Source organism: Meriones unguiculatus, chromosome 16 (genome assembly GCF_030254825.1).
Source record: "Meriones unguiculatus strain TT.TT164.6M chromosome 16, Bangor_MerUng_6.1, whole genome shotgun sequence".
Classification (NCBI taxonomy): Eukaryota; Metazoa; Chordata; class Mammalia; order Rodentia; family Muridae; genus Meriones; species Meriones unguiculatus.
In genome coordinates, this window is record NC_083363.1 from 24,397,489 (window position 1) to 24,415,111 (window position 17,623).

Below are 17,623 nucleotides of genomic sequence, written 5' to 3' on the forward strand. Positions count from 1 at the left end.
ATATCTGGCCAGACCACCCTTAACGAGTTCTTTTAGGGGTAAGTCCCTCACCCTGCATGATTGTCTTCATCCTGGTCACAGTTCCCTGCGTAGCGTGCCAAGGCCTCTCTAGCTCTGACTGAGGCCAAGGCAAGTAGAGGCAGGTGAGGAAAGATCCTCAGTGTAGGGTGTGAGGGAGAGGGTAACCGGCTCCACACAACAAAAACGGTCTCCTGAGATGGAAGCAGAGGTGAACAAGTGCACGTGCGTGACCCCATGACCCGAGGTCAAGGGTCGGGTAGGTTGCTGGACCCAGAGCTCACCGGAGCCCTCAGGCCCACCACCACTTGGAGGTGTTGGGTATGGGCAGTGGGTCCCCTTCTCTTACAAAGAACGGAGCTGCAGTTTTCCTAAGCTGACAATCTGCATTTTAAGGGGTCATCCTTGGACATCTTCAGTCCCCTAACTCAAGCTGCACAGGAGAAAGGCTGATTCTGTAATCCAGGTCTGGAGAAGCAGAAAGAGGAGTGGGAGGCCAGGACTCCAGATATCCCGGGAGCTGGAGTCAGGGAGGGGGTGTGGCGCCACCGGCCTATGCTGCTTTCTCCAGCCAAGGAGGCTGGAAGCCGGCCTTGGGTATCTTCCAGAAGTTGCCAAGCCGACAAGAGAAGAGGAACTGGCTTCGAGGAGGGCAGTGTTTTCCGCCCCCGACTTTTCCTCCAGGCTGAGGGCGAGCAGACGGAGGAAGCTGATCCGGAACCAGCCTCTAGGAGCTGTGGTCGAGGGTCGGGTAGGGGGGCGGAATGCAAATCGGGAAGCGGCGGGGTGAGTGTGTCTTTAAATCCGCGCCCCCCTCCCCGTGGGCGGTGGCCGGAGCTGCGGCTGGCAGGGCAGACCGAGCTTGCCCGGGCGTAGGGGGATCCGGACTCAGGGCGGGGCTCCGGGGGTGGGGGGTTGATCCTGGGCTCCGTTGCCGCGGGCTGGCGGGGTCTGCGCAGCTTGGGTCGGCGGGAGCTGCCTCCGCCCCCGGATGGGCCGGGAGGGTGGGCGGAGCTAGCTGGAGCCCGCGCGGGGCGCGCCCGCAGCCCGCCTCGGCGCTGGCAGTCCCCGGCCGCAGAGCCCGAAGCTCCCTGGGAGCTGCGGCTGCCAGGTAAGCGCGCGTGGGCCGCGCCGAGGGCGGATCGGGGTCCCTTGGGACGGAGGCGTCCGGGCCACCCAGGCCGGCCCCGCAGCTCTCTCCCAAAAGCCGGAGCTGCTCCCGGGTCGTGCGCAGGTCGATCCCGTGCTCGGCTCTTGTACCCTAGCTTCCCTCGGAGTGGGGACAACGTGGGCTGGCGACACCCGCTCCTCACTGCCAGGCCTGCGAGTCCTCCTGGTCAGATGGGCTTCCGAAGAAGTTAGGAAACAGTCGGGTCGCGATCCGGGCATGGGGTCCCCATACTTACCTGCAGGGCCCTTGAGGCCCAAGGACAAGGGAGCAAACTCAGGGGCCTGGCAAGCACAGGCTTTGATTCGCGCTCCGTTTGGTCTCTTCTGGGTCTCCTGGGTGTGAGCGAGCGTGTGCATGCAGAGTGTGTGCGTTCATGTGCCTGTGTATGTGCGGTGTGTGGCCATCTGTCCTTTTATCAAGCTTCAGAGGACCCCCTGAAAGGGCATGGACTTGGGGGCCGACTGTTCCAGCTTCTTGCAGCGGCCAGCGTGCTCTTTTTTTGGAAAGCAGACTTGACGGGGCAAGCTTGCGGCGCCTCTGCTCTCCCAGCCAGAGTCCGGGCCAGTCCTTGGCTGCCCACAGCCAGTGACAGAGCACCTGTGCGATGTGGGCTCCGGGCCATGCACGAACAGTGTGGGAGGTGGGAGGATTTGGAAGGATTCTGTCCTCAAGTGGCTGTGCCCTGCAAGGGAAGACAAGACAGAAGCACACAGCCAGTTCTCTGATAGAGAGTTTGATACTAGCCTTGGGTTGGTAGAAAATGCCAGGAGGCTACTCAAGGGAATTGCAAAACACCAGCGCTGCAAGGGTACTTGGACTGGCTGGGAGTGTCCTGAGACTTTTACAGATAAATAGATGTGTTTCAGTGTGCTGGTTGGGCCGGTCCAACCCTCCGTGTTAGCATTACTAATCGGGACCTCTTTCCACCTCAGGGGCAGCAAGCTTAGGGCTGGAAGGGACTTCCTGTCCCGTGTGTCCACCCAACCCCAGATTTTGTTTGCTTTGGGGGTCTAAACACCCGTTTGTTTTCTCCAGTCGGATGGAGCACAGGCCTGGGGCTGCTGAGGTTGGAGCCAGCCCTACAGGAGGAAACCCTGACTTCCTTTTTGAAGAGCCTTCATCTGGGGGCAGTCGGGGAGGGTGGGAGGCATTGGCCAGACGCGGTTTCCTGTGAGGGCAGACGGGCCTGAGGTGGCCTACTAAGCTCCCTTCTCTGGTGTTGGGGAAGCCAGCGTGGGGCTTCCCACGCTGGGGCAGCTCGGACCTCCCTGTGGGACTCTGCAGTATCTGCACCTCTGCTCTGTTTCTCTCCCCATTGTCCCTGATACTCTGGGGGAGGGGGCAGTGTACCTGTGTCCAAGGCCGTGGGTGCTATTGTTTTAGTGGAGCGCCATGTGGGCGGAACATGAGCTAACATTCAGGTGTATGGTCTTGTGGGCAGACACAGGGAAGAACTGGACATATTTACCTGAGAACAGGTACAAAAGGGGGTGGACAGGTACCCCAGGATCATGTGAGGGAGCAGGTGTATGTGAGCATGTCAGGGAGTACTAGTGATAGCACTAGTACTAGTGATAGTACTGGACACTCTTATAGACAGGCGTGTGTAGTCATACTTGGCCGCAGATGTGTACTTCGGCAGACAGGTGGACCCAGTGAAGAACAGACATGAATTTGAACTGACACTTGAAGATACAAGGTTCTCAACTACCTAGGAAGACATGGAGCCAGCTGTGGATCCCCAGAGAAACACAGAGGCACCTGCCAGTCGAGGCTAAGGTCTGGCTGGCCTTTGATGCTGAGACACCCCAGGTGAATGATGCTGTGGGTCTGGCAGCTGAGCCAGTCAGCATCTTGTTCAGTGTGGAGGGACAGGTGCTCAGATCCTGGGTGGTATGGCTTCCTTCCTTCCTCATGTATCCCAGGCTAGCTTTGAACTCACTCTGTAGCCAAGGATAACCTCAGACTTCCTGATGCTCCTGCTTCTACCTCCTGGGAACTCAGGTTACAAGCATGCTTCACCACACCTAGTTTATAGGGTGCTGGGAATGGAATCCAGGGCCTCGTGCATGCTAGGCGAGCACTCTACCAACAGAGCTCCAGCCTGATTGTGGACTTATCTCTAGACCACACTGGGGACGGTTAGAGGACCCCTAAGGGCTCAGTGTTCTGTTTTACTCTGAAAGCGTGCGACCTCCTACCCGCTCATTTACGGGGCTAAGTGTCTGTCGGCCTGGGGCACCATCAGAAGCTTCTGCAGCCTTTGATGGCATTCTTTTGTGTCCCTTTTGGTCGCCCTGTGCCGCTGTGTGCTGCTTCAGCAGCTGCCTGCCCCAGAGACTGGCTCTGGGACTTTCCTGCTGAACTTACTTGAGCCCTTGAGCTTCAGGTAGTTGTCTCTGCATACCACCAGGAGATATGTGAAGGGTCTGGGATGAAAGCTATCTCTCCCTCTGGCTTGGACAGAGCAGAGTTTCCCACGTGCTGGGCTGTGCTCACGCCTCCTCTGCCCAGCCTGGCACCTCGGAGCCAGCCCTGACCCTGATACAGCTTGACACCACATGCTCTTGTGACCTTCCACAGTTACTTAATGCCTCAGTTGCCTCATCTTTAACCTCAGCTCCCGGGAGGGCTAAATGGGAGACAATTCATGGAAAGTTAGTGACTTTCCATCAGTCAACAAGGGTACGACCAGGACTGGCCTGAGTCACTTTGGCAGCCAGGTACTTGGCCGGGAGCCTGGGCAAGTTGGGCATGTAGGCACTGGGCACCTTTTTGTTGAAAGTGGCAGCCCCCTCTGTCTTCTCTCTCTCTCTCTCTCTCTCTCTCTCTCTCTCTGCCCATAGCCCCCCCTCAACCTGGGGTCCTCTGAAAGGGTCAGGAAGTGGCAGGCTGGGCTTGTGGAAGCTTGGGCCTTCTGCCTGCTGGGCCTCTGGGAGGCGAGCCAGTGGTTCGCTAAGAATAGGCCCAAATCATGGCTGTGGCCTCCCGGTGGGCAGCTTGGCCTCTCCCTGGCCCAGAGCAAGGCACTGGGAGACAGGCTTTGCATGTTTCCTGTGGCCAGCATGGCACAGGGATGGGCCTGGGGGCTGGGAGCTGCAGGCACTTGCCTGCCAGCTGGCTCTGCCACTTTGCAAAAGCCTTTGTCTGGAGGCCGGGACTTGGGAAAGGAAAAGGGAATGAGCAATATAGTTTGTCGCTTGCAGGTCTCCCCCCACCCCCCACAGCGTGTCCTGACAGTTCCAACCCTGAGTGGCTTCCCTTGACTTGAAGAATATGGTTCTGTAGCAGCCCACCAGCTCTGAATTCCTGTCCTAGCTCTGTGACCCGAACGAGCACACCTAACTTCTCTGTGCCTTAATTTCCCTATGTAACAGTGTAGGAAGAGGGATTCCCCTGTAAGACTGTCATAGGAATGTTAGGTAGTTGTGAATGGACTGGCTGGAGACTGGCTCACAGGATGTGCTAGGGAGACAATGGCTGCTGTAGCCATCATCACGATCACATTTTCTGGCAGGGTCACTGGTGACACCAGAGAAGTCCGAGTTGCACCATGTTGAAAGGGGACAAGGACTGAACGTCATTTTGATTTGGGTTCTTCAGTGTGGGTTCCGTGTGAAGTGTGGAGGTTGTAGTGGTCATATGGGTCAGTTAGGAAAGTCGGGTCCCGTGCAAGAACCAGGGTCTATGCTCCATCACTAAAACCCACTAAGTGCTGGCTGCGGTCACGTGCAGTGCTAGGGAAATGGGGACAAGGCGATTCCCGGGGCTTGCTGGCCAGCCTGCCTAGCCAAACTGCTGAGAAGAAGGTTCTGTGAGACACTGTCTCAAAAAACATAAAAGAGTGATTCAGGAAGACATCCAGCCTCAACCTCCAGCCTTCACGTATGGCACCCACGTGCACATACACAGATGAAGTACAGGTGTCTAACCAGAGGTCTGTCGGCTAGGAGACAAGCAGGACACACACATCTGCCTGTGGTTGGAGCTTCGGACACAGTTTGCCTGGGTAGTCAGTCGGTCACGTAGGCTTCGAAAAGGCTGGATGGCTTATTCCAGCAGCAGGTCGGGTGGGGCAGAGGGGGGATGCCAACGGCTGTTCCTGTAGTACTTGTGACTCTCTGTGGCTCAGTCTGGCCTGGAGCAGGGGCAGCTCTGTGCCATAGCTGTGGGGCGTTTGGGCTTTGGGAACTGGGTTGACTAATGGGAGAGAGTCTGCTGGCTCTCAGCAGTTCCCAAAGAAGAGAGGACTTGGAAATGGATGGCTGTGACTCCCCAGAGAAAGGGCCTCCTCGGGGAGAGTGTGGAGCGTCCTGAGATGGCCTGGAACGCTTGTTTCACTTCTTGGTGGCACCTCTCTCCAGGCTGTGCCTCCTGGGCTTCCTCTCCCCAAGTAGAGGACACAGACTGGGGTGTTTTGGAAGATCCTCTTTGGAAGGTGCAGAGGGGAGTTTTCCCTTTTCCTTTTCCTGGACTGAGAATGCCATGACTGAGTTAACCCCTCTCTTGCTGGTCACTAAGGGGTCAGTGGATGTGTGCCCTTGGACTGATGCTGGTAGTGGCAGTGCCCTCCATCTTTGGACCCCTTTTGTTCCTTCCCAGGCGTGGTCACCCACCAGGGCCTCACTCTGGTGGTAGGACCTGAAGACCTTCAAGCCAGCCATGGTAAGGTGTGTGCGCTGGCCTTGCTCTGGCTTCCAGTTTTCTGCCTGTCCCCATGGCCATGGGACCTGTGGGGGACCTGCGTAGGGGGCTCCTGGACCTTTGGAGCTTCCTGTGTGGCTTGGCCTGACTCCCCAACGACTTGTCAGCAAGCTTAGGGTTCCTGATGCCCATGGCAGAGAGCCATCTCAGGACAGCAGCTACTGGGCTGTAGAGAAGTGTGGGGCAGGCCTGTCCCCTGGGGGCTCTGATGGGCCTCAGCTTGGGTGGTGGTCTAGTCTGCCTGCTCTGAATACACGGGCTCATCTGCAGAATGGGTGGGAAAATTTTCTCTGCCTGCCATTTTAGCACGCATGTGAACGCAGAGTTCAGAAGATAACTCGGAAACCATTCCTTGGGTGTTCTCCCTCGGGCAACACTCACCTTGTTTTTGAAACAGGATGTTTTACTGGCCTGGAGTTTCCAGAGTAGGCTAGCTAGGCTGGCTGGCCAAGGATCTGCCTCTCCAGCCTTTGGATAACAGTCACATACTGCCAAGCTCAGCTTTTTTACCTGGCTTCTGAGGATCAAATTCAATTCCTTGTGCTTGCAAGGAGAGTGATTTATCAACTGAGCCGCCCTCCCCCGCCCTCCCCCTGCCCCCTCCCCCCACCCCCCCCCACGCCTACCCAGTCTGATCTTATCTTTTGTGTTTGTATTTACAGCCTCATCTCCAGTGAGTATATGGATATTTGGGTCATGGGGTGTGTGTGGGTGTGGGTGTGGGTGTGGGTGTGGGTGTGGGTGTGGGTGTGGGTGTCTCACAGGACAACCGGGATGTTGGTCTTTGGATAGGCCTCTCTATTGCCTGGCAGCACCCTTCTCACAGGAAGAGCTCTGGGTTGCTCGGTGTGCATTACTGGGTATGGCTTTTACATGGGCTCTGGGGATTCGAACTTAGGCCCAACAACTTTAGCAACTGAGTTATCCCTCTGGCCTCTTTTTTTTTTGAGGCAGAATCTCACTTTTATTGCCCAGGCTAGCTTGGAATTTATTTGTTGTCTATCCAGGTTGACTTCAAACATTTGGCAATCATCCTACCTCAGTCTTCAAGACCTGGGATTACAGGCATGTGCTTTGCCAGAAACAACTAAATAGAATAAAAAATTAGCCAGGCTCGGTGGTACATGTCTGTGATTCCAGCACTCAGGGAGGCAGAGCAGGCAGATCGCTGTGAGTTCGAGGCCAGCCTGGTCTACAGAGTCAAGGATACACAGAGAAACCCTGTGTAAAAACCACACACACATAAACATATATATATTTCCTGATTAGTCAGTTCTTTTTTAGTGTCTTTCCTCGAACCTGAAAATGAACCATTTTAGGATAAGTGAGGTGGATCAATGGCTTGGTTAGGTTCTTGCTCCAGGCCTGACCAGGCTTTAGAATAGAAGCATTTGACCTATACACACTGCCTGGTGGTGATTCATCCTGGGGTGGTTAAGTTGAAAGTGATGGTCTGTGTGGATGTGTCCTCTAGCCAGCAGCTAAAAGCAGGGTTCCTGCCCCATTTCTTATCTCTGTGAGGTATTACTAGAAGGAATATAGCCCTGCGGAGGGCAATTGTTGGTGTTTAGAAGAGCCTTGAGGTCTTTGAGGAGAAAGAGCAGGTGCTGAGTTTCCTGGAAGCCCCAGAGCCTGCTTGCTTAGCCAGCTCTTTGCTGGGAGCGATTGGTTGGAGCCACAGCACAGGAATGCTTTCTGACATGTGTGTGGGTGGAGGGCTGGGCCTGCCTGCACCTCTGTGGGAAGGGGCTCTTTCTAGCAGGGGTGTCACCACCAAATCCCTGACAGTCAGTTCTGGGGACTCTGAATCTCATTGGTCACGCTTCGCCCTTGACACTGTCCTAGATGGTAAACACCACCCTCCCCCTCTGGCTGTGCAGCCTTAACGTTTCCTTAGTTTGATAATTCAGTGTAGTGTCTTAACACTATTGCGGGAAGTGACTTTCAGGCAGGAGTCCTGGGTTGAAGTAACCATCTGGTGTAACCACCTACTTACTTGACAGGGTCAATTTGGAATTTAGGGACACCAAGGGGGGCATGGGAGGGAGCTCTCACTGAGAAACCCCACAGGCTGGCACTGCTTAACCTGCGTCATTAAAATACTATCCATCCTTCCTTCCTTTCTTCCTTCTTTCCTCCCTTCCTTCCTTTTGACAATGTCTTGCTATATAACTCTTTGAACTCTGTGAAGCTCAAGCTAGCCCAAAACTTACTTAGAATACAAGATTTGACCTGCACACACTGCATGGTGGTGATTCGTCCCGGGGCGGTTAGGTTGAAAGTGATGTTTGGATGTGCCCCCCAGCCATCAGCTAAAAAGCAGGGTGCCTGCCCCACTTCTTATAAAACCCTTCTGCTTCAGCCTCCTGAGTGCTGAGATTTTAAGCATGTGCTACCACAGCTGGCTTGGGAGTAGCTCACATGTCATTCAGTTCATCCTTGAGGTGTTCAGTTCAGTAGCTTCTACTCAGTATATTCCTCTATAGTGCACCTGTCACCTGTCAGACGGCATTTTTACAACCCCCCAAAGACACCCTGTACTATTTATAGAGTCTCCTCACCCCAGTCCTTGAGTTTGTGCTCTGTCTCTATATTTTCTGATCCTGGACATTTCATATAACTGTGTGTGTGTTTGTAGATTGATTTTTTTTTTAACTTGTGACACAGAGTCTGATATTTATCAGGTTGGTTTTGGGTTACTGTGTAGCAGAGGGTGACCTTGAACTCCCTGTTCTCCAGCTTTCACTTTTCAAGTGCTGGGATTACAGGCAGATACCATCTTGTCCAGTTTTTGCTGCACCGGGGCTTCACACATGCTAAGTAAACATTCTACTGACAAGATAGAAACATCCCATCCCCAGATTCCTTTTCTTTTTAGAATTTATTTTATGTACGTGGGTGCTCTGTTTTCAAGTATACCAGAAGAGGGCACCAGATCTCATAATAGATGGTGTGAGCTACCATCTGGTTGCTGGGAATTGAACTCAGGACCTCTAGAGGAGGAGCCAGTGCTCTTAGCAGCTAAGCCGTCTTTCCAGCACCCAGGTTCCTTTTCAAAGAGATTCCTTCTTCAAAGAGATAGGAAAGAACTTGGTGGTTCACTTTACAATAGGAGTAACTTGCATATGTGTAGCAGACCTAAGCTCCTGAAAATTCAGTTTTCTTTAAGCAGGAAACAAACATGAGGTGCTTTGAGTGGGGCTCAGTGGTAGAGTACTTGCCTGTTATGCATAAAGCCTTGGGTTCCATCCCTAGCACTATCAAAAAGCAAACACCTATAAAAGCAGGAATAGGAAGGACACTGGAAAGCCGGCCACCTGCTGTGAGCACGGCTGGGGAGGGGAAGTGGGCCAGCCGCTCCCAGAGGTTGCCCTTGCTGGGTGGCTGGCAGAGCACTGAGACCCTCGCCTCTCCTGCCCCTGCCCCTGTTACGTGGGCAGACTATGCATATCAGAGGCTTGGGACTTAAGCCCAATTGCCTGTGAACGCCTCTGCACGTCTTTCTCACTAGGTCACCCTGGATGCCTGGCAGGCTAGTGTGTTGGCTTGCCGATACGGACAGAATAATGGCACTATTGAAGTTGTACGTAGCGCTGCTTCAGCCCACTTGTGGGAGTCGGGATTTGGCACGGCAGCCATGGATTTGCCCAGGACACGCAGGTGTTCTCCACCCCATTGTTGTCCAGCCTGCTTTGCCCTCCCAGTCAGGCACGGCCATGCTTCCCCACTCCATGTTCTGACAAGAGCCACAGTCTTTCTTTGTGTTGTGTGTGCTACTGTCATGTGGCCTCGTGGAGAAGGAACTGGGCTGTAAACATGGAGACAAACCCCAGCCCAGATTGCTGGGACTGGGAGGTAGTCCTTATAATGGGGGTGATTTTTTAAGAATGTATATGAGGTTTTACAGGTGTATGTCTTCGCACCATGTGTGTTTGTGGTGCTCCTCGGGGTCAGAAAGGGCACTGGGTCCATAGAACTGGAGTTACCGAAGGTTGAGAGCTGCCATATGAGTGCTGGAAACCAAACCTGGGTCCTCTGCAAGAGCAGCCACACATTGCGTCCCCTTATTCCTTCCTTATGCGAGTCTTGTTTCTGAATTTGGGCGTTGGAATAAAGCTTGCTGTCTTGAGTCTTCACAGGGCTGGGAGTGCTTACCTCTCTAGGGAGATGCCTAGGAGTGAGTTGCTGGAATCCTCATTTTACCAAGAAGGAAGCTGAGGAGCTTCCAGAGGGCCTGCAACAGGAAGTGAAGTGTCACTCAGTCTGACTTTCTGGTCTTCTCCACTTCCACCCTGGCTGCAACTTCCAGCTCAAGCTGGAATGGGGGAGGGGACTGTGCTTCTGGGTCTTGTGGTAATAGACATATCCTCTCAGCAGTAGCCACCTTCTTCCTCCTCCTCTGTCCCCATCCCTGGTCCCAGCAGGGCAGGTGGTCAGGCTTCAGTTTGCCTCTCTCTCCATTTGTCTGCCTGCCTGCCTGCTTTCAGCAGGCTCTGGTATAGCTCAGGCTGGACTCAGACTCAGTATGTAGCAGAGGCTGGCCTTGAATTCCTCATTCTTCTCCTGTCTGTAGCTCCCCGTTCTGGTCCACCATGCCTGGAATATGCTGTGTGAAGGAATGAGCCAAGGTTTGGGGTATGCTAGGCAAACACCTTGCCAACTGTGCAGGGTGCCACGTCCCCAGCCCTTCTAGAACAGTCTCATCTTCTCAAACAGCACCGTGGCCATTAGACACCATCTCTTCAGTCCCTGGAGCCAGTGTCCTGCTTCCTGGCTCTTCCTGGACTGCTATAGGGATGGCAGGAAGTGGAGCCACACAGGGCTCCTCCTCAAGTTTCTGGTTTATTCAAACAGCACAGTGTCCTCATGGTTCCTCCACGCAGCAGCACCTGCCAGAATTTCCTTCCTTTTGGGCCATAATTGTTCTCCTTGTTTTCCTTATTAGTCTTGTTGTGTAGCCCAGGCTGGCCTTGAACTTTTCTGCCTCCATGTAGCTATTCTTTTAATTTTTAAAAAAAATATTTATTTTTATTTTATGTGAACAAGCATATTTATGTGTTGTATGTGTGCCACTGCACACAAAGTCCAGAAGAGGGCATCAGATCCCCTGAAACTGGAGTTACAGGTGGTTGTAAGCCATCATGTGTGTGCTGGGAACCAAACCCAGGTCCTCTGGAAGAGCAGCCAGTGCTCTTAATGGCCGAGACATCTCTCCAGCCTGGTGTAATTATTCTTTTGAGCACCTCACATTTGAGGACTGAGTGAGGAGCCAGCCTTAGGAAAGAAGATGACGGCTGCTGTTATTTATCAGATGCCACCTCTTCCTCGTGTGTTGTTATCCAAAGGAGAGAGAGCCTGGCTCAGAGAAGTTCATAATATAGCCAAGGTCACATTGCTGAGCAGGCTTGGACGCCAGGCTACCTGAGTGCATAGCCTAGGCGTTGTATTCCTGACGCCAGGTCCCTGCCTGGAATCCTTCTTGTCACCTCTGCCATCTTTTTGTGGAGCAAACTGATGCCCAGGGGGAGACAGACCTGTCTTTCCAGGCCCAGGTGCCCCTTACCTGATGCAGCTGCTATGGGAATTCCTTCTGTGAAGCATCCCCAGAGCCGGGAAGGGGTCTGCAGGCAGCGGCTGGCCCTTGGAGCCCCCAGCGCCAGGCTAGCAGGGAAGCCCAGCTCAGAGTGGCTGCAATGCAGGATGTCCCTCTTGGCAGGACTTTCCCTGAACAAACAGTGCCAGGAGCTCCAGGATGGTGAGGACAGATAAACAGGAAGAGGAGAAACCAAACCCCATCTTCCCGTGCAGCCTGGCGCCTCTCCCTGCTGCTCTCTTGGCCTAAAGTTCGGAAGGCCAGGCAGAGGCCTGGGGGCTGGGCTTAGCCTGTCGGTAGTACAGTTTATTCTGGTGAGTGGGGTGAGCCTGGCAGTCCAGTCTGAATTTGGTGCCAGTATTCTTTGTCTGCGTTTGGTGGCCAGTGGGGTACGGGGACCAGCAGCCAAGCAACAGGTGTATGTGGAATGCTAGCTTGGGTATCTCAGCCTGGCTAGCAGCATCGTTATTGAAATTTTTTATTATTTCTTTTTATGTGTATTAGTCAGTGTTCTCTGGATTAAGAGAACTGATAGAATGAATCTGTATCTATATCTTTATATAAAGGGGGTTTGTTAGAATTGCCTATGGGCTTCGGTCTGGCTAGCCTTCCCACACAAAGTCCAAAAATCCAGTAGGTGTTAAGTCCATGAGGCTGGATATCTCAGCTGGTTATCAGTATGCCTTGAAATTCTGAAGAAATAGGCTCTATTGCCCAAGTCAAAAGAATGCAGTTGCCAGCAAGAGTGATGTCAAACAGACAAAATGCGAATCTTTCCTTCCCTATGTCTTTTTATGTGGGCTGCCACTGCAAGTTGTGGCCCAGATTTAGGGTGGGTCTTCTGACCCTGAATGATTCAATCAAGAAAAACTCTCATAGGTGTGCCCAGCTGCTTAGGTCTCAGTTAATTCCAGATGTAGTTGACAACCAAAAATGGCCATCACAGTATGGGTGCTTTGCCTGAGTGTATGCCTGTGTACTGCATGCTTGCTGGACCCCTGGGAGGCCAGAAGAGAGCCTTAGATCACCTGGGACTGGAGTTTCAGACTGGGCTGACATGTGGGTGCTGGCAATTGAATCCTGGTCCTCGGAGCCATCTCTCCAGCCCCAGGCAGCATTATTTTTGTCTGACAGACTCTAGCCCAGAAGGATAGAGTGCTTCATTTAGTCAAGGCTGCAAGGTGCTGGGGAGGAGGCTGGAGTCTAGGGGCTTGTCCCCCAGTGCCCTGATCTGGTTCGTATAGACCTAGCCTGGGCTGCTGTTGCTATGGGAATTCCTTTCTCTTCTCTTAGTGCTGGTGGGGTGGTAGCATGAAGGATCCACCCCTCAGGATCCTTGTTAGGGTGCCTTTCCACATGCTTCCTCCTGTGCATGGCCTACGGCTGACTCAGGCTGTGGCCATGCCTCCATACTATCGCCGAGTCTGGGCAGCACATTTACAGAATCACACCTGACACTTTGGTACAATTCCCCAGGCACTTGGGGTCCCTCTCCCACCCTCTATTTTAGTCCCAGGTACCATATGGTTCCTAGTAGGCCCTGCATAGCACTGAACATTGTTTCTTCTGGAAACCACTGTTGGGATTCAGACCTGGGACAAGCTGCTGTTGCCTATTTAACATACCAAATCACGCCTGGCCTCCAGGTACTCCCAGCATTCTTCAGTCCCTACCTGAACTTTCCAGCCCAGTGGGGGGCTTCCTCTCCTTCAGAGGCTCTTCACTATATAACCCAGACATTTCTGTCGTCCCCCCTCCCTGCATCAGCATCATATTCTCCTCCTTTCATCCTCTCTTCCCTTCTCTGCCTCCCTGTCTTCAAGGCAACTTCCCTGGCTGGTTCCTTGGGACTGGTAAAGCCGCCTGAGACCTGCCCCGAGTAAACTTGCCTTTATACTTTAATTTGGCTTGAATTGGCTCATTCTACCTGTCAACAACATCAGTATTTTTCTTTCCAGGCTCTATTCCCTTGCCTTCTCTGGCATAGATGATGTCTCCTGCAGCTCAGGGTAGAGGGAGAGGTGCTGGAATCTCTGGCTCGCTACTGTTGGCCAGTCTTTCCCTCAGTTCCCTCACTGGTGTGGGGAGAGGAGAAAGCCTGCATTTTCTGGTTCTGGCTTGGGTGGAGCTGACCAGGACTTGGAGGGTTAAGTCCCTTCCGTGCTAGAGGCGGAAGCAAAGAGGACAGAGTGTGAAATGAAGTCACTTTCCTGCCCAGGAGCTGCCCTGTGGCTGGCTGTTGCAGTAACTCCTGTTTCCTCCTCAGTTCCGTGTGCCCACACACTCTCAGCTCCCATGACCCCGTGGGTCACTAGCAGGTGGGGGCTCCTGATGGAATGCTGGCCTGTCTTTCATCCGGCAAGTTCACTTCCTGTCTAAATAAGCCGTCCACCTTTCCTGCCTGGAATTCCACCAGTGGAGTTCAAGGAAGTTGTGTGACTGTGGTCCAGGCCTGCACTCACAGGCCAGTGGTGTGAAGTGAGGAAGCTACATGGCTGCCCTTGGGGCCCATTTCTTCTGGGGAGCCTTGGCTCCCTGTGTGAACAAGAGTGCTTGCTGACCTGGACAGGACAGCACAGAATGACCTCATTCAACCTTTACTACCCTGCAGGAAATGGGGTGCAGAGAAGCAAGGCCGTGGCCAGGCCTCTGGAGCAGGACTAAGCTGGCAGGGAACCCAAGTCCTGACTTCAGGGTCCTGGTTTTTTCTACAGGAACACGTTCATGAGTCCGTCCACGGTATTTGAGGGCGGACCTGCTTCTTGAAGGAGCTAGCCTCTCTTTGGTGATAAATTTGCACCATGGCTGATCACCCCAACGGCCTTACTGTACACGGGTTATGTCTGTGGTGGGAGAAAAAGAGACCAGAAGTGTAACTCTATGGAGGCTTCATTCCCAAGTACCACAAAACAAACAAAACCAACAACCACAAAAAAGCAACCAGCCAACCAAAAACCCTCAAAAAATCAGAGAAGACAAAAAGTAATTGGAAAGATGAGAAAAATCACCTGGAGCCCCCAGAGACTGTACTCACTGTACTCATTTTTGAACAGTTTCCTTGCAGGCATGTGTTGTGTATGCACTCCTGGCTGGAGTGAATTGTTTCAGTTTTTCAAGGCCCTTATATGTCTGGCTCAGGAGAAGCCAGAATGCCCAGAAGTCCATTTCTGCCTCTGTGGTCAACCGTTTGGTTCCAGTGTGTGGAGAAGGCTCATCGGCCCATGCATTCATGGTGGAAAGGGATGTTTTAGTTGCCTGGGGACGGCTTTCTTTGACTAGCATATTAGCCGCAGTAGATTCTGTTTATTTTAGATAGGGCCTCACTATGTAGTGCTGGTGACCTGGAACTCAGTAGGCAGACCAGGCTGGCCTGAATCAGAGATTCTGCCTGCATGTTTCTTAAGCCCTGAGAGTCACAGCAAGGTTAGAGGGCAACTTTCCTGACTTTCTCTACCTTCTGGCTCCTGGGAACCCAACTTAGGTCTTCTGGCTTGGTGTCAGGTGCCTCTACTCAATGGACCAGCCATCTCCTTGGCCCAGGAGCAGATTGTTAGAAGTAAGCAGAGAGTCTGGAAACAGTAGAGATTGCTGTTACATTCGGAATGGCTCTTCTGAGACTTTGTTACATCAGGTACAGGCCATTGGGGAAATACCCTCTTGCTAATAAGGAAGACAGGATACCACCACCCACCCAAGCACCAGGTGGGGTCTCTCTGCGACTTCAAACTCAAGAGCAATCCACCTGCATTTACCCCCTGAGTGCTGGGATTAAAGGCGTGCACCATTATACCTGGCAGATCATGTCGTCCAGGCTGGTCTTGAATTCTCTGTGAAGCCAAGGATGGCCTTGAACTTCTGGTCCTCCTGGCTCCACCTTGCAAGTTCCAGGCTTGTACCACCGTGCCCAAATTTATGTGGGTGCTGGGATTGAATGCAGGGCCTTATTCGTACTAGGTAAGCATTCTACTGATTGAGCCACACCCCCAGCCACCCGTTGGTTACTGTTACTATTGAATGTATCCCCTGAGTAATCTTTCTGCTTTGAGAACCTGTACATTCATGGCGCCTGGTGCAGGTTTTTCCCACTGAAAGCTCTGACTTTACAAGTGGCCACAAATGTGTTCACTTCTCTTCTTTTTGAGAATTATGCTGTTTTCTCTCAAGTGAAAATGCACTTTTTGGGGGTTGGAGAGTGACTCAGAAGCAAAGAGCACTGGCTGTTCTTCTAAAGATCCTGAGTTCAATTCCCAGCTTCTACATGGTGGCTCACAACCATCATAACCATCTATGAGATGTGGTGCCCTCTTCTAGCGTGTAGGCATACATGCAGACAAAACACTGTATAAATAAATAAATAGAAAGAAAGAAAATACACTTTTTGGACCAAAAAGGCCAGCTTAACTGTGGCTCATAACCAGCTCTGGTACAATGTTCTTCCAGGCCCCTCTTACACTGGGGTGGGCAGCTGAACTGGGTGGCTCCAGGTAGCTTTCACCGCCTCACTGAAGGCACTCTTAGACGATATGGAGTGTATTTCGTCACGGTGAGCTCGTGCCTGTGGAGAACATGGGCCAGCCTACGTGCCACAGGCACTGTGTTCCTCATCCCAGCTAAAACTGCACCTGTGTTGTCTTGATACTTCTTACCAGAGTCTCCTATGAGTCCAACCTTTTGTTCTGTAAAAAAATCTTCCCAGCTTTATTCATTCAAGTGACCCCTTGATGTCATGCTCTGGCCAGGCCCTGAAGGCTAGCCCCAACCCCTGTCTACAGACTTGGAGACTCTGTGGGGGAGGGCAGGTCTGGATGGGAGGAGAGGGGGTGGGGCTGGGCAGGAAGATGTGGAATGAGTGAGAGCAAGACTGAGAGTGAGGCCAGCTGGAGAGAGGTCCTATGCCTTCCAGACTGGCTGGGCCTGCCGGCGGAGAGGCCACCCACCAGCGACTGGGATTTCCTGCCTTGTAGTAGGATGTTCCTCTGCTCCGTGTCTGTGACTGATGATCTACAAAGGCTTGCTGCCGTTGCTGTTCCTAGGACAGTGAATAGTGTATTGTGCCAAAGTCTTGGGTTCTGGGAGCCACAGGCAGGAGGAGGCATTTGGGCCAGCTCAGGGAAGTTCTTCCTCTATTCTCTTCCTGGACTCCTTTTGATAGGCATCTGTTCTCGACACCTGCTGGAAACAGGTGTGCATCCTATAACAGGGCCTTCCCTGGTCCTGGTCAGGCAAGCACATAACCAGAGCTGTGCAGGGGACGGACGGGTGGTTTGGAGATTCCTGGTCCCATCCCATTGTTTTCGAGGGTGCGAGGGTCTCTGTAAGCAGAACACAGTGGAGTCTCTGGTGCACCTTTGGCTCTAATTCTAAGACACATGTTGGTTCCTGAGGGGATTCTGCCTCTACTATGAGTGTTCACAGACACGCGTGTTTGTGCTTGTGTTTGGAGCTGAGGGGCAAGGCCTGGGAAGGAAGGGTCCAGTCTGAGCCCTTACTCTCGGTATAGACCTGAAAGTGTGTGTGTATATGTGTACACACGTGTGAGTATGTTTATGCATGTGTGTTGTGTGCAGGTGGGTTTGGAGACTGGCTTAAACCTTGGGTATTTTTCTTCAGGCACTGTCTACTGGTAATAGTTAAAAATATTGAATTATGTGTGTCCATGTCTATGTTTGTATGTGTTTGTATGTTTGAGTCTGTGTGTGTCTCCGTGTATATGTCTGTGTGTTTGTCTGTGTATATATTTGTGTGTGTATGAGTGTGAGACTGAACCATCTTCTCAGCACTCTCTGCCCACCCACCCTGAACGTTTTATGATTCCACTCCAGTCCTTTGGTCCCCTAGCAGGGGAACCCTGTATCATGGTGACTTCCCTTTATTTGTTCTGAAGCTGGGGCAGATGTTTCCTGCAGCTGGCCACTCACTCAGCCACTGTCCTCAAGATGGATCAGCCTATTTTTAGCTCTATTGTTAAGGCCTGAGCATCTGCTTCCAGCAGCATGTGGGAGGCTGTGGAAAGGGCACTCCTCTGCCCAGCATGCTCTCTGCCTCCTGGCAGTCCAAGGAGGCAGATTCTCTGTGTCTCATGAGAAGCTAAGTACCTTCTCAGACAGTGAACTGTACACCTGTTTGTTCTACCGGCT

The 17,623-nt window shown here is 52.7% G+C and overlaps 1 protein-coding gene across 2 annotated transcripts in view; it reads left to right on the forward strand.

Annotated features, from left to right (window-relative positions):
• The first annotated feature begins 677 nt into the window (after window positions 1-677).
• Pald1 (phosphatase domain containing paladin 1) overlaps window positions 678-17,623 on the forward strand; it is a 58,410-nt gene continuing 41,464 nt past the window's right edge. Inside the window, exon 1 of one of the 2 annotated variants that reach the window (XM_060369481.1) lies at window positions 678-804. The gene's annotated coding sequence lies outside the window, so the exon portion shown is untranslated. Of the gene's footprint in view, window positions 805-893; window positions 1,130-17,623 lie in introns of those variants that run through there. The other variant, XM_060369480.1, reaches the window with a different exon arrangement.